Raw genomic sequence first — 15,629 nt, 5'->3', positions numbered from 1 at the left:
TGATATAGAGAGCAATGCAGGAGCTGCACATTCTCCCCCAACACTCACACTTAACCGCCCCCCCCCCCACACACACACACACACACACACACAACCGCAGCCTTCCCCTGTCCTCCTGTCTGTATCTGTGTGTCTTAGTCTCATCATCCCTCTTTTCTCATCCCTCCGTCTATGTTTGTCAACTTTTTGGGGGTTAAAGGGATGGTTTACTGTCATCACTTCCAGTTTTTTCTTTTTAATGTTGATGTACCTTCAAAGTGTTGTCCGTAAAGCATGTCTGCAAAATTAGACCACGTTACATACTGTAGCTACTCAATCAAACAGTAGGGCTTACATTTTTATAAGGACATATAACTGTTTGACAAACTCAATTTTGAGAATGACTAACAAACTCTGAATAACTATTTATTTAACACAATTGAACCACAAATATCGAAGTGGTAAGAGTTCTCTTGAACAACCAACAGTTTATTGCCACAAAAAGTGAGACCACCGGTTCACACATCTGTTTCACCACGTTGATATGCCAACGACTTAAACCCTCCTATCTCTCGCCTGGAGGCAAAACAGCTGTCAGATATTTAATCCGTACATTTGTTTGTGTCTTGAGAATTTTTACGTATATAGGCTATTTAGGATATGTAACAGGGTCAGATTTTCTTCTAGCCTATATAAATCTCTCAATTTCTTCCATCGGTGGGGGATTCTCCAGGCCTGGTATCCAAAGGTTTTATAGTATTCAGATTTTCCACATCCCTTTACACAGCGGCCTACCTGAGCCGCCCTCTCACATCAAGATTAGAGGAGATGGTTTGTTCGGTTGCCAGGTGTTGTCAGGTAGGCAGATCGTCTCATCTGGTGGACAGGGGGTGGTGGGGGGGGGGCTAGCGTGAAAAAGGCCTTCTGTAATCCGTGGTGGCCCTGCTGCAGGTTTTACAAGCACCATGTAACAGCATGCGACTGCAAACAGCGTTTTGGACTTTTGTTACTTTGTTCGGCACCCATTTGCACCGCCTTGAGTCCTCTTCCTCTGGCTGTCAGTCCCAGTGTCTTCTCTGTTTCTTTTTTCTTCTTCTTCACGGCACGTCTTGGCGCGGCGGTATGCCATTCGGGCGTCTTTACTCACCAGCTTGACAGTCTTCGAGCCAAGCTTTTCCCTTCTCTCTCTTTCTCTCTCTCTCTCTTTCTCTCTCTATCCCTCTCTCACTCTTTCTCTAGTGGGTGTATATAAATAGATTTCCCATGCTCATTTACAAGAAAAAGAAAGGATTGCAGGTTGTTCCAAATCATGCCTTTGTAACACGTACAACAAAACTCCCACTTCTATTTAAGAAGCATATTTCTACTGCTTTGTCCTCATAACGCAAATCGGAGAGCATTAAGTTGAAATGTAAATCATTGTCAGTTTTAAGACTGAAGTCGATGCCAGTGTTTTAACTGCTGTGGATATAAAAGCTACAGTGTGGGATTAGATGTGATTTGTGTTGATTCTCAGTGGGTGACATGGTTGAAGAAGGAAAACCAGGTGAGTATGGTGACATAGATAAAACTTTAGAACACTTTTACTTATTTTTTAGAAAGGATCTAAACACACGATGCACCCACAAGTATTTCACAACTGCAGCACCATGGCCAGTTATTACAATTCCATCAACCTTTATTCTTTATCTAATTTAAACAACTCATCTGTATGCCTATATCATTATGTATAAAGTGTTGATGGTCATGACTGTGGTAGTCCCATACACTCAGAGCCGAAAATGATGTTGAACGATGTCTGTGGTCAACTGCTGCAACAGAAGTGTGAGAAAGTGGTGGAGGCCGTTGCACTAATTAATGGGCTGAGGGTGTCGTCTGACAAATCTTCTAAGATCTTCGAAGAACATTTTGATGGCCATCATCGCCTCTGCGGTGAAAAGTTTGATCCCACAAAGCATTCAATCATTACTCTGGGGGTCAACAAGAAAAATGTCCATTTGGAGTTGGCTAGCACGCATGGCGCCCCCTCAGAATGTGCATCTTGTCCTTCCGCTTTGATTGGCCCATTAGTCAGATGGTGGACAGGTGCAGTCACCTCTCAATCGCATCATTTCCTCTCCTTATTTCAAGTTTAGAGGGCTATTCTTCTCGTAATATGATCGGTGTAAGGGCGAAGTCTGTTCCAACCTTCAGCTCAGCTTCCCAGTTTTGCCCTTCATTTGCATACCTTTGGGTTTATTATAATCCCAAATAACCTCTTTGTTTTTGGTGATGAAAGTCAGTTATTTTACCCTGGTCAAAATCAAACTGTATTTTGAGTCCTGGCAGGTACCCAATAAAAACAAAAACATAATATTTATATAGATTGTACAGTTTGGCTTTTGGCCAAAAGTGACAAACCCTGAGTGAGGTTGGATTGGACAACATCCATTCTGCCTGTTGTTTGACTGAGATGGTCTCAACTTCAACTTCAACTCAACTTTCAACTTTATTTATCCTTCAAAAGGAAATTAGTGTGCAGCAGGGGTCAGAAACACATACACAAACACAGAACAGTGCCAAATGCCAACAACATTACACAACACACAATAGAGACACACCTTCCCCCAAACCCCATGACAGGGTCCAAATCCTCCAGGGTCCTAAGTGTTTGGAGAGGTGGACTTGATTGTTCAGTTGATTGGAAAGACAAATTCCTCCACTCTGGTCCTGTGTGTTGTTTCCCCTGGACTTGTAAGGCAACAGTACCCTCTATTGGCTAGAATTGCTGCCACATGCAAATTACAACAGTCCCCCCCTTCTTCCTCTGCAGTGCCCTGAGCAGGCCCAGCTTGGCGCAATTTACCTCCCCCCACCACCCCAAACTACCACCACCACTACCTCACCACCCCTCCCCCTTCTCACAGGGTGAAACCGGGGAAGCAAGCGAGTCTGGTCTATTTCTTCTTCCCTGGATCACAGTCTCACCCCCCTGCTCCTCGTCCCCACCCCCCCCCCCCCCCTCGTCCCAGAAATGTCTATCTGCTGACTCTATTTGAAAGTCAGTGTTAAATATGATTGATCACTTTCATTGTACAGCGTTGGCTTGTGGTAGGCCTATGTATCTTTTACATATGGGCGCCCGAGTTTCTCAAGCTTTCGAATGAATAGATAATCGGTTGATTTTAGACCATATCTACCTTGGAATAATATTCACTCGGTAGTTATTACTGTGTGCGATGTTAATGTTCCATTAAAGGCCATGCAAGCCCTTATTATGGATTCCCAGAACTAAAGGCAACTGTTACATGTTAGAAAAGTTCCCCCACAACGCTCACAGCATGGGTCTAAGAGGGGGTCTTGAGCGTTTGAGCATTTGAGGACAAGCAAACTAGCGACTAGGCCCTTAAGCACAATTAAGAATATCAAAGTTGAAATAATTCCTTTTAAAGGGAAAAATGCTAATGATAGGTTTATTTAGAACAAGTTAACACATTCCGCAGCACAGTCGAGTACTCATTAAGGCCACTCCAATAGACTCCTGGCAAGCTTAATCAAGCTGGATGCCTTTCTCTCTCTCTCTCTCTCTCTCTCTCTCTCTCTCTCTCTCTCTCTCTCTCTCTCTCTCTCTCTCTCTCTCTCTCTCTCTCTCTCTCTCTCTCTCTCTCTCTCTCTCTCTCTCTCTCTCTCTCTCTCTCTCTCTCTCTCTCTCTCTCTCTCTCTCTCTCTCTTTCTCTCTCTTTCTCTAAAAGGGTTTATTTTCAGTATAATTAACGTTACAACAATTACGTAGGGTTGGCGGTTAATGCATGATGGTCATTATTAGCGGTGTATTGTATAATGAGTCCTAAAAACAAGAAAAAGGGATCGTTTTGAACTCAAAGAGCCAGAAGTGTCTTGTCCTAATTAGGTATGCCTCCAATTACAGGATTTCTGCGTGAGTTCACTTTCTGATGTCATAATAAGCCAATACAGGATGTTACTTTGTGAAAAAAAGACTGTAAAGTTGTTATAAGGTATATGGAGATTCTGCTGTGAATTTAGATTCGAACAAGGGATTTAGGGTTATATTAGTATGTATATATATACATGTTGAGCAGGCTCTAATATTATGTCCTCAGAGGCAAAGTTGAAAACAATAGTTTTCGTAACTAACACAGTAAAACTATAGTGACTGTAGTTACAATAAAGTTTCAAAATGTTCTTCTTTTGTTATCTCAAATATGGTTGCATTATTAATAAACTGAGAGTAGTGGTTTAAAAATATTTTGATACTGGATTTGGTTCTTGCTTTGTTTCTATAACTGTTTTGAAACTTAATATAAACTCATCTTTACTTTATAGTATCGCTCTGTCTCTCTATTTCACTTTCTTTCCTTCTCTATGGCGTTTGCACAGCCACACGTGTTCCTCAGTAATTGAATGCATTCCTCTAATTGCCTCTCAGTCAAGATGGAAACATAACATCCAAACAGTTTACACACAGAATATGTGTGAGACAAGGCACCAATACACTCCTCATCTTTAGCTAACAGTCCCATCTCCCCACCCCCCTCCAGCCTCTCTCCTCACCACCTCCTTCAAACCCCCGCTCTCTCCTCACCACCTCCAACCCCCTCCCCACCATTGAATGTGGAGGCCGAGAGGCCGGCCGGCTAATGGTGATCTGCTCTCCGGCCTGGGCCAAATGAGAAATAAACTAGATTGGTGTTGCCGAGGGGGCCGCCGGATCTCTTCAGGAACCCCCCCTTGGAGCTCCACAAACCCCCCCTTGGAGCTCCACTACGGGGCATCGGGGGGCCACAGTTGGAGAGTCCCTGACGAGAGTCTGCTAGGGGGTGGGTGGAAGGACAGGGGGGCTAAATGCGATTGTTGTGGAAAGAAAAATGGCAGCTGAGTGTGACTAAATCGGTTTGCTTGGCAGCCGGACGGCAGGCCCACTTTCACCGCTCCCGGGAGAAGGGGAAACGAACGAAGGGAAGAATGAACAGAACGAGCTCGAGGCTAACCCTAACCACCAAGGGAAGGAGAAAAGAAAAAAAATCCTTTGGCATTCGACAGAGACGTTTTGCGCTGCCAAAGGCTTAGTATTCACAACAATTAGCTACCTTGGATCCCCCCAGACTGACTAGTTATCCCACCTGCTAGGTGACTGCATTATTGACGCAGACTTGTGTTTCCCATACTGTCCAATCTCAACTCGGTGCGGGTGTTGTTGTTACTATGACTCACGGCCATCACAAGGAAATCAAGAAAACTATGATGTCACTTGTATTACGTTGAACGCTGACCTTTGGGAGGAAACTATATTTTTGTTGAGGACAAACACACACATACATGCAAATGGTACTCATGATCTAACAGAGAGATACAGTAATGAATGCTCAAATGGATCACTCCCCCCCCACACACACACACACACACACACCACACACACACTTTTGTGCTGCATGTGACCGAAGCCCCTATTTACCTTCTAACTGCTGTAATCAGGTTGACTGCAGGTGACTCCTGTGTTAGGGCAGCTAGAGATGAAGACACCTGCATTCATCACCGTGATTTATGGTCTCCACACACACACACACACACACACACTTGTGGATCTACCTACTCTAAACAACCAATCCTCAAATGATATCTTATAATTGTTTGAAGCTTGACAGTCTATACTATTGAGATGAGTCCTTATGATGCAATTACAGAAACGCTAACAGTTTCCATCGTACTCCTGTCCCAATCATTCTGGCAGCAAGACGTCAAGCCACAGTACAACCAGCAGGTGTGATTGCTCTGTAAATAATGTGTGTTGGTCAAATATTCTATTCCATGTGGATGGGATGTTTTTTTGTTGCCAGGAGGTTCTTAGGGGAGAAAGTGACGGTTCTTATTGGATAGACAGTGAGCAGAACTAAACCCTGCTACCTGGATCTGTTTGGGTGCTAGAATGGTTCCCATTCAAAAACCACAAGCATTAATATGGAATTGGCCTTGTGTTGTGTCTGTAGCACTCTTAAAGGAAAGCAGCCCACAAGATGTTGTGTGTCTGGGACAGTGTTCACATTCATCCACCTGAGCATTAGGGATGTTGGGCACTGATGTTGGGTGATAACTATACATGCATTTGATAGTGTTAAGGTCAAGGGTTTTCAGTCAGGTTTGATGGTGCAGGCCAGAAAAAACTTTTTTCACACTAAAGTCAACAACACATTTCTGGAGGGACCTCTCTTTGTGCTTGTTTTTTGGATGTTGTTTTTCATGGTTTCGGGCTAGAGCCCTTAGTTCTACTGGTTGCAATGCTATAACGCCTCGATTGTTGTTCTAGAGACCATGCTGTGCTTCAAACTTTGTGGCAACAATTTGGGGAATGCCCTTTCCTATTTCGGCTTGATAATGCCACAATGCTCCTGTGGCTGCATGGTGAATTGAAGTCAGTTATAGAAACAAAGCAAGAACCAAATCCAAATAAATAGAATTTTGAAATGAGAGGTTCAACAATCTGATGTCCACATACTGAGAGGTGTCCACATAGTAGTGGCCTTATACTGAACACACACAGACACACAGACACTTACCAATTTGAAACACACACACAAACGCACACACATAGAACTTGCTCATATGCACACGCACACACACACCCACACGCATCCTGCTCTTGGGCTCTCACATACACCTGATGGTGAATAATGGCGTTGGCTTTAGAAGTCGGCAGCTCTGGCGACAGCCCCCAACCCCATCCAGCACCATCAGCACTTTGGGAGATTAGGTCCTCCCCTCTTCTACCTTTCGTTATCTCATCCTTGTCTTTCTTTCTCTCTCTCTCTCTCTCTCTCTCTCTCTCTCTCTCTCTCTCTCTCTCTCTCTCTCTCTCTCACTCACCCACTCCCTCTCTTTCCCCCCCCTCTCTCTCTCTCTCTCTCTCTCTCTCTCTCTCTCTCTCTCTCTCTCTCTCTCTCTCTCTCTCTCTCTCTCACTCACTCACTCCCTCTCTTTCTCCCCCCCCCTCTCTCTCTCTCTCTCTCCCTCTCTCTCTCTCTCTCTCACCCACTCTTTCAATGTTTCTCTATTTCTCTGTCTCCCGCAGACTCGTGGTCCTTCTCCGTTTCCCTGTGTCCTCCTCCCTCCGTCATCATTCCAGTCTGGCCTATGGCCTCTGCACCCCCCCCACACCCCACGACACAGCCTCACCCTGGCTTTAGTCTAGCCCCCTCTTCAGCACCTCCCCTCATCCCCCTTAGACGTATCTGCTTGTTTCACATTTCACCCCCCCAACCCGCCCGCTCCGCCATCTCTGGCCCAGCGCTGTGATTCATCACCGCTTGGCGGGACTGATGCGATGGCGGAGGTGGCGGCAGCGTCGGTGAACAGCGAGCAGCCCTTCTGTCACTGAGCTTTATCTACTGTCTCAATGTCACATCCCCCTAGCCTCCAGACCACTGCAGACCAAACCTGCTCACAGAGAGAGGGTGTGTGTGGATGTGTTGTGTGGGAAGGTGTGGGTGTGTGTCATGTGAGTGTGTGTGTTTGTGTTTGAGGTAGTTTTCTCCCTCCATGTTTGCGTCTGTGTGTGTGTGCGTGTGTGGTGTGTCCTGTGTTCCAGCAGGAGATTTGTTATCCAGGGCTTGAAGAGGCTTCAGGGGTCCCTCTGAACACAGCACCTCATGTAGGAACACACAGATAGGGAAGATAATAAACTGTGCTCAAAATGGCCTTCTCTGTCCATAGTATATCTAGAACGGGAAAGAACAGATACTCTATGCATGCAATGTAGCTTCATTCTCCTGGCACCGCAATATTACAGGATTACGATCAAACTATACATTGACTTGGGTGTCGTGAAACTCCAACTGTCAACTGTGTCACACTTTACACAGTGAAACAGTCCCATCCTTTTCTTCTTTTCCTCTCTCACTATTTGCTTGGGTATCTGACAGACAGTAATTAAGCAGTGGCTTATTAACTGTCCTCCACTGCCCTCTGCTGGCCAAATATCTCTAATATTGAGATTCTGCCTGGCACTAACAGTTACAGTAACAGAATACTGTACAGAACACTCAAACTATGGACACACTTTTCAACACATCATCACATAGCATTGAGGTAGACAGAAGATATGTAGCCAATTTGCTGTACAAGGCAAATTGAAAAGTGAGAACTTCACTGAGTGAAGAACTGCCCCACCTCTACAGCAGCTGCTACAATATTGTTTTCCCTTTTCTATTTGTGAAAGCATAACCCTATTATTTTATGGGAAGGTTGTGAATTACCCAGTACAATTAAACATTCATAGAATTTAAATAATTCATGAGTCATTTGTGTGTGTGTGTGTGTGTGTGTACCCCTTTGGTCTAACTTAAATAGAAGTCCTTAATCAAGAAATAATGAGCGTGAGCTATGTCAACAAGAGATTATTTGCTGTGTCCTATTAGCAAGTAATGGAAGAGAATTAGCAGAAGTGCAAGACCCCTCTCTACCTCCTTCTCTCACCTACACACACCCAAACACCCACACGCATACGCATGCCGGAAGCATCCAAAACTGTATAGGTTTTCTGATTAGTTGTTTAGTAACTAAAGGATCGAGTGTGATCACTTGGTCGGAAAGGCTCTTGCTCCTCTTAAGGCCAGAAAACGTTCTCAGCCTCCTTCGCTCTGTCGTCATCCCTCCATAGTCCATTATTCTTCCGTACCCAGTATAGGGTTTTTCTCTCTCTTCCTCTCTTCCATTCCCTCCTCTGCTCTCCGGACAGTGTGGGGGCCCCTTTCTTGCCCGCCCGCCTGTCACTCAGGGAGAGAGGGAGAGAGAGAGAGGGGTGAGAGACGACAACATCAGCTCATATCAAGTCTGATGGCCCTCACGTCCCCGCTCACCCACCGGTGAGCCTTGCTTCTCCCCGGCCGGCCCCACCGAGAAAGGGCCAGTGCCTGTGTCCCTCCGCATCTGTGTCACACCCCCAACCCTGACCTAGAAACCACAGACCTGTCGCCAGTACCCTGTGTGCGTGTGTGTGTGTGTGTTTTTCTAAGAGTGTGTGTGTGTTCATTTCACCTCCATTCCTCCTCTGTCCCGCTGACCGGTTCAGGGGCAAGGCCCTGTCGGAGCTGCCGTGGTGACAGGCAATGGCCGCTCAGGTGGACGGAGTGTGTGTGTGTATGCAGGGTGTGTGTGTGTGTGACATGATGGCATGTGGCACAGTGGACTCTCCAGCTTCGCCAGTAGCCTGACTGTCAGGCCGAATGTCTGCATCAGGGGAGAGGAATGGAGGGATGGAGGGTATAGAAAAAGAAAGAAAGCGAGGGAGCGGTGAGGCATGTCAAGAGTTCAACCTGGAAGGGAGAGAGGACATGCCTTCTCTCAGTCCTGAAGCTTGGGAAAAAGAGAGATGCTTACTTTTTTCTTACTCAGAGCTGTGTCACAGGGGGAGTCACCTGGTGTTGTTTAGGCTGTCTTACGTTCCACTTGTAGTTCGATATCTCACCATTACTAATGTAACGGTCAATCGAAACTCATCTACAGAGAAAACCAAAGGACACAATCTCATCTCTTCTTCTCAGTCCTGCTTTCTCTCCTTGATTTGTATGTCCTACTCTCTCCATCTACTGTTTATTTATCTCTCTCTCTCTCTCTCTCTCTCTCTCTCTCTCTCTCTCTCTCTCTCTCTCTCTCTCTCTCTCTCTCTCTCTCTCTCTCTCCCTCTCCCTCTCCCTCTCCCTCTCCCTCTCCCTCTCCCTCTCCGTCTCTCTCTCTCTCTCTCTCTCCCTCTTCCCCTTATGTCTCAGGGAGTCTCTCAGACAGGACTTCTTATCCCAAAGTTGCACGGAGCTGAGGGCATTGTGTCCACTCTAAAGAGGTCACAGCCTTCTCAAAGCACCCTTCTCCAGAGGCCATGTGAAGCCATGTAAACACACACACACACACACACACACTGATAAAAACACTCAAACACACTGGAAGGAGCATGCACATACGCAAACATTTGACTAATGCCATGCACATGCTTGCACATAAATGCACACATACAGTACACAGTGCATTCACATACAGTACACTAAGGAGAGCACTTCCACATGAAAACAGTTGTGGGCAAATAGGAAGGTCTTGATACATGTTTCCCAGTCACACTTGAGTTGTGTAGATGTGTTCAGAAACACACATGTAACTGCTCTGTATGAATAACTACACATAGACCTATCTAAGACAATGTTGTTAAGGCACCTCCCCAGACCAGATCTGTGCTCACACAAAGAGCAGCAAAAGCTAATTCTATTATAAGACATCCCCATCAAATACAATAAAGTGCTTCCTTGGATCTTGAAATAACCAAATATATAAAATGCCATGAATAAAAAATGGCGGACAATTTTAAGCATTAGAAGTTTGATCTGCTTGAGGCTAAGCCGCCTGGGACTTCGTAGGAAGCAATTATTCATAAAAATGAAACGTCATATTAGTTTGTCTCTTTTCTAATTGGATTTCAGCGGGGGCGGGTTTTCATCTCTTTGTCAGTTGCTGGGCATATGGGAGGATATTCAAATGACTTATTCACTTCGGAACGTCAGTAAACATATTCGGTGTGCAAACGTCTAACGCTAATTAAATGGGCGGGGCTATTTTACAGTTTTTCTTTCAGCAACCGTTGGAGTGAACCTCAAAACGATCCAGAAACCAGGAAAAAATGAATCAAGATGTAGCTTAGCTAGCCAGAGACTATTATAAGTACAGCTATCATAGCAGCAGGCTAATGTTTAATAAATGTCTCATGCATATTCATACATGTTGAAGTAATGTAGTCTTGCCATAATACAAGGAAACGATGCTTTCGAAATGACTGCTACCAATCTTAGTTCGTACAGCTATAATGGCACAACTCTAAAAAGCTATTTTGATCTCCTAACACTTGAACAGACACATACCAAGTCTCTCACAGGCAAACACACCATATTTCATGCTGCGGCTCTCCTTCTGGACTACCAGGTGGGTGACTCCGGCTACCATCACATACACCAGCTCACCAGATCCATCACACAGACAGTTACGGGCCAATGCAAGCCTCATTGCAGCCACATGCAAAACAAGGACACCCCTGGTGTGTGTGTGTGTGTGTGGGGGGGGGGCTATGCCTTTGTTTAAGCATGTGTGTGTATGCTTGTGTAGAACTGTGTATGTATGTTGCTATACATGTGGATTACCATGTTGTGTGTGTGGGTGGGTGCTTGTGGATATGCATGTGTATGAGATTGTAACAGTGTGCATGTGCACTTGCAAATATGCGTGTGTATGAGGGGCTGTTTGTCCTGAAGTGTGGCTGCAGGACAGGGGCAGTGGCAGGGAGGGCAGAGCGCAGATGTCCTTTGAGCACAGACACACCTTGTTAGGGGTATTAGGATCAACACAGTGATTGATCTACATGTCAGGTGCCTAAGTGGAGCACTGGGGATGAGGTGTCCTCACCTCATTTTACACCCCAGGGTCAATTAAGACCTGTGTGGAGGGGGGGGGGGCGCGGAGGGCATGGGGGAGGTGGAAATAGAGGGAGAGGGAGAGAGAGGAGACACAGGGATGGGGTTGGAGGGCTGAGGAGTGGGTAGAGGGGGAGGCGTTAGAGGTAGAGCGAGATAAGGAAAACTGGAGAGCGAGGAAGGAGGCAAAGGTAGAGGAGGGCAAGGGGGAGGTGACAGGGGCTCGAGGGATGGAGGAGGAGAGATAGGGGTGGGATAACAGCAAGAAAGGTGAGAAAGAGAGACAGAAGGAGGAGGGTTCCAAACTCAAAACCGTCAGACGTTGGTCCAATACTTGTTCCACTTACGAGGAGCGCATCAGACTGAAGAAAATGTGGTACCTCTGATAAGTTCCTGGGTGGCAGCAGAAAGTCTAAAGACCTGGATGCACTCTCTGATATCACTTCCCTTTTTGCTTTTCTCAGTCTCTATCAGTGTGCACTGGAGTTTGCAATACTTCCTCACCAGAGACATACTGACACTCCCACACAGCTCTATTCATGATTCTGAGACACACATACACCTCCTCTCTATCTCCCCCTCCACACACACCTCTCTCTCTTCCACACATGCACATACACACACGGCCTCTTCTCAGGCACAAACTCCATCTCTCTATCTTGCTGTCTCCTTCTTCCTCGTAAACACACACACTCTCGCACACACAGGTACACTCTTGCGCTCCCACATTCACATTTGAGTCCCACGGCCACACACACTGCCGCTTGGTGATTCATTGCGTAGTATAAGTCTGTCTCTGGTAGCGTTAAATATAGATGTCATTGGTTGGTACGAGCGTGTTATGAGAAGGCGTGATTAATGTCAGACTGGCCTGGATATTAGACTTATTCTATCACTATTAGACTAATGGCTCTTCATTTGATGCTGATCACCAGTTAGCCACCCAAGATAAAACACCACTATACACGACGCCGGAAGAAGACAGAAACTAGAGAGTAGAATTGAGGACAGTTTTTAACAGAGTAGAAAAGTACAACCCTGAGTACAATAGTGCAAACAGTTCAGTAGAATAGAGACAATGAGGTGTGGAATAGCAGAGCCGGGTAAAGTAGAATGTGTGTAAATAAACTGCTATACATACCTTGAACTAGAATGGAATCAAATAGAGTCTGGGCCATACTGGACATTGGTGTGGTAACATGAAAGTGTTGTGCTGTAAGCTATAGGCCAGGATACATTTGCAAAGCTTTCATGTAGAAAGCAATGTGACAAGCCAGATGCCAGGATACAGTACATATTCCCCTTTGTGTTGGCCGCTGGTCCCTTCTCCTGAATTTGCATTCACACCACTGCAGAGGAGCCTGAAAGCCTTCTCCATCAACAGAAACAAATGAGGCTTCTCTCCTGGGCAGGTGCTTGCATCTCCTCCATCTCTCTCTCTCTCTCTCTCTCTCTCTCTCTCTCTCTCTCTCTCTCTCTCTCTCTCTCTCTCTCTCTCTCTCTCTCTCTCTCTCTCTCTCTCTCTCTCTCTCTCTCTCTCTCTCTCTCTCTCTCTCTCTCTCTCTCTCTCTCTCTCTCTCTCTCTCTCTCTCTCTCTCTCTCTCTCTCTCTCTCTCTCTCTCTCTCTCTCTCCACCTCCTCTCCCTTTCTCCCTTTCTTCTTGGAAGGAAGGAGGCCTGGAAGGGGTTAACCCCCTCCACCCCCCTCCCCCCTTGCCTGCCCCTGACTTTTCCCTCCCCTTGCTCCCTTTCTATCCCTCCCCCCATCTCTCCCCCCCCCCTCTGTCTCCCTGCATCCATTTGCAAATGATCTCGCTTGTCTGCATATTGTCACTTGCAGCCTACACGGCCATTCATCACCTGTCTGCCCGGCTCGCCGCTCCACTCGGCGCGCCCTCCAGACTTAATTGTTCCCTCTCTGACCTGGGAGAATAGAGAATGATGTTCCCTCTCTCCTGCTGCCGAATGAGAAAAAAAGGAAGGGGAGATAGGAGGAGGGGTGGAGAGGAGGGAGAAGGAGGAGGGGTGGATGGAGAGGAGGGAGAAGGTGAAGGGGGCCCCCAGAATTAACAACTCCGTCTGGGACGGCCGTGCGACAACACCGGCCACTCTCTCTCTTTCTCTGTCTTGGTTGTGTTCTCTCCTTTCTTTTTCTTCGGTAATCATCCTTTCATTTTAAGTTTCTAGGCCACAGTCCTACACCTGAGGAGAGAATCGAAAAGGAAGACAAAAGAATGCTGGGATTAAGATATTGTCTGGGCCTTTTCTAAGCTGCAATTCATCCCTGTGTGTGTGTGTGTGTGTGTGTGTGTGTTTGTGTGCATGGGGGTTGTAGAGACAGATGACCTATGTGTGCATCTGTCAGAGTAGGGGAGCAGGGACGCACGGAGAGCCTGGAAGAGGGAAACGTCTCTCTGACACACACACACAATTTATGGTCCCTTATCAGCATGCCATTTGCATCTACGTTCAGCTGGGCTGCACAGGGACACTTTTTCCTCTCTTTCTTCTGCTCTTTTCTTCCCTTATCCCTCGATCTTTTACGACACCCTGTTCTACCTGTGTTTTCTCCAACAGTATCTCTTTTTCGATCTCTGTTTTTGCCTCGGACTCTTTCCCAACCTTCTCATTTGTGCTCGTCTGCCAATCATTCTCTCTCCATTTCTGTTGAATCTTTCCCCTTTATCCCTTCGCCATCTTTCCATCACTTTCCCATCCCCCTTTCTCTGTGCCAGTTAATTTCTACTGGGAATCATTGTCTTCCTTCCCTCCTCTCGTTTTGATACACCCATTTCATCTCTCTGCCACCCTATCATCTCTTCTCCACCCTTCTTTTCTCTCTCCTATCTTGTGTCTTCACTCTTTCTTTCTGTCTCACCCCCCTCTTTCTCTCCCTTCTTCTCTCTCTGTGTGTGGCAGGTCATCCGGTCCTAGCGCCACAATGCCCACAGGGTTTTCCCATGCATCACTCTGCCTCTCCTTCTGCTGCTAAACATTCCCAATGCATTAGCAAAGACAAGTCATCCATAATGCATGCGGTGGTTTCACTGTTGCAAAATACTATTTCCAGTTGGCTTAAATAGGATTAAAAATTAAATGTGGCTTGCTAAGGAGGAATAGCAAATCAGCTTGAACTCCTGCTACTAGGATAGAGCGAGAGTGGCCATTCAGGCCACCGGGGAACACTGAGGTTGCTTTGCGTGAGAGGGAGTGAGAAGGATAGAGATGTGTGAACTCAGTTCAATCAGTGTTGGCTTCCTTAAGAATTCAAACAATACACTGACTGAATGCCCATTCTTAGGCAAACGTAAGTAAAGCGCAGGTATGAAGAGGTCATTTCTTGATTCCCACCGATCTCCCTCCTTCTCCTGCTATCGTCACTGTCTAAACACACGTACACCTGTGAATCTCACTACTGTTGTAGGTATCGTTTCCCCCTCTGTTTAAATGTTAAACAGCGGCCCACGTGAGGTGCTGGAGAACAACCCCCCCCCCCCCCCCCCCCCCCCCCCGAACAGTAAGCTCTCAGAGAGAGAGATATACAGACACACAGAGAGAGAGACGGAGAGAGACAGAGCGCATGAGCATTTTGGTGAGTGAGCCACGCTCATCCTCCCGCTACGTTCCTCCATCACTCTGCATATTCAGTCGTCACGCACTCTGCTCTGATGATCGCACTTGTTACTCACACCTTTTTTCACCTGCCTCCACCTTCACCCCTCAACCAAACCCAGCACTTGCCAATCACTTCCTTACACATGTCACTTCCAGGAAGCATCGGGACGAGGACCTTGAGATGGGACCGGTCACGCAAGGCCAGAACCCCTTCAATCCTCTCGGTCTTGTACACCCCCTCGTCAATAATACATGGACACTTTCATTATAGGCTTTGATGCTGCCTTCGGGCTGAAGCAGGCTTACTCATGCTCAGGGAGGGGCCATGGGGGTGGGGGAATAGGAGGACAGATGAAGTGATGGGACGATGTGACGTTGAAAGTTTGAATTGTGGGGCGGAGGACAAGGAGGGACACACAGTGTTCTTTTGTATTTGATGACAGTGAGTCACTCCATGATCATTGGCCATCTGTGGTATTCTCTTTTATTGAGTCTTTAGCCATGTGATGGTATCAGTGAGTTTGTCAGGGCAGGTGTAACTTTTTGACCGAAGAAGTCTCGCTTACACCCTGAAGATGAGGTCATCTTTACTTTTCGA

The sequence above is a fragment of the Hypomesus nipponensis genome, chromosome 3 (genome assembly GCF_054491055.1).
Source record: "Hypomesus nipponensis isolate SF chromosome 3, ASM5449105v1, whole genome shotgun sequence".
Lineage (NCBI taxonomy): Eukaryota > Metazoa > Chordata > Actinopteri > Osmeriformes > Osmeridae > Hypomesus > Hypomesus nipponensis.
The sequence above is the reverse complement of the archived record's forward strand: the minus strand, read 5'-3'. Positions refer to the sequence as shown.